Below are 1,985 nucleotides of genomic sequence, written 5' to 3' on the forward strand. Positions count from 1 at the left end.
TACGAACGCCGTGAAACTTCCACAGGCTTTTTCAGCAGATTTGCACGTGCACTCAAAAAAGTCAAAATTTTTACACATAGACCCCATCAAACGGGAGAAATTGGCCCGGATTGCTCTCATGTGCGTTACGGGGCATCGTTTCTGTCGCGCCGAATTCCATCGAGCTGGGAAATCGCTCATTTTTGCGTCGCCAAATATCGTACGAACGCCGTGAAACTTCCACAGGCTTTTTCAGCAGATTTGCACGTGCACTCAAAAAAGTCAAAATTTGTACACATAGACCCCATCAAACGGGAGAAATTGGCCCGGATTGCTCTCATGTGCGTTACGGGGCATCGTTTCTCTCGCGCCGAATTCTCTCGAGCTGGGAAATCGCTCATTTTTGCGTCGCCAAATATCGTACGAACGCCGTGAAACTTCCACAGGCTTTTTCAGCAGATTTGCACCTGCACTCAAAAAAGTCAAAATTTTTACACATAGACCCCATCAAACGGGAGAAATTGGCCCGGATTGCTCTCATGTGCGTTACGGGGCATCGTTTCTGTCGCGCCGAATTCCATCGAGCTGGGAAATCGCTCATTTTTGCGTCGCCAAATATCGTACGAACGCCGTGAAACTTCCACAGGCTTTTCCAGCAGATTTGCACGTGCACTCAAAAAAGTCAAAATTTTTACACATAGACCCCATCAAACGGGAGAAATTGGCCCGGATTGCTCTCATGTGCGTTACGGGGCATCGTTTCTCTCGCGCCGAATTCTCTCGAGCTGGGAAATCGCTCATTTTTGCGTCGCCAAATATCGTACGAACGCCGTGAAACTTCCACAGGCTTTTTCAGCAGATTTGCACGTGCACTCAAAAAAGTCAAAATTTTTACACATAGACCCCATCAAACGGGAGAAATTGGCCGGGATTGCTCTCATGTGCGTTACGGGGCATCGTTTCTCTCGCTCCGAATTCCATCGAGCTGGGAAATCGCTCATTTTTGCGTCGCCAAATATCGTACGAACGCCGTGAAACTTCCACAGGCTTTTTCAGCAGATTTGCACGTGCACTCAAAAAAGTCAAAATTTTTACACATAGACCCCATCAAACGGGAGAAATTGGCCGGGATTGCTCTCATGTGCGTTACGGGGCATCGTTTCTCTCGCGCCGAATTCCATCGAGCTGGGAAATCGCTCATTTTTGCGTCGCCAAATATCGTACGAACGCCGTGAAACTTCCACAGGCTTTTCCAGCAGATTGGCACGTGCACTCAAAAAAGTCAAAATTTGTACACATAGACCCCATCAAACGGGAGAAATTGGCCGGGATTGCTCTCATGTGCGTTACGGGGCATCGTTTCTCTCGCTCCGAATTCCATCGAGCTGGGAAATCGCTCATTTTTGCGTCGCCAAATATCGTACGAACGCCGTGAAACTTCCACAGGCTTTTCCAGCAGATTTGCACCTGCACTCAAAAAAGTCAAAATTTTTACACATAGACCCCATCAAACGGGAGAAATTGGCCCGGATTGCTCTCATGTGCGTTACGGGGCATCGTTTCTCTCGCGCCGAATTCTCTCGAGCTGGGAAATCGCTCATTTTTGCGTCGCCAAATATCGTACGAACGCCGTGAAACTTCCACAGGCTTTTTCAGCAGATTTGCACCTGCACTCAAAAAAGTCAAAATTTTTACACATAGACCCCATCAAACGGGAGAAATTGGCCCGGATTGCTCTCATGTGCGTTACGGGGCATCGTTTCTCTCGCGCCGAATTCCATCGAGCTGGGAAATCGCTCATTTTTGCGTCGCCAAATATCGTACGAACGCCGTGAAACTTCCACAGGCTTTTTCAGCAGATTTGCACGTGCACTCAAAAAAGTCAAAATTTTTACACATAGACCCCATCAAACGGGAGAAATTGGCCCGGATTGCTCTCATGTGCGTTACGGGGCATCGTTTCTCTCGCGCCGAATTCTCTCGAGCTGGGAAATCGCTCATTTTTG

The sequence above is a fragment of the Lampetra planeri genome, chromosome 4 (genome assembly GCF_965212315.1).
Source record: "Lampetra planeri chromosome 4, kcLamPlan1.2.h2, whole genome shotgun sequence".
NCBI classification, from domain to species: Eukaryota; Metazoa; Chordata; class Hyperoartia; order Petromyzontiformes; family Petromyzontidae; genus Lampetra; species Lampetra planeri.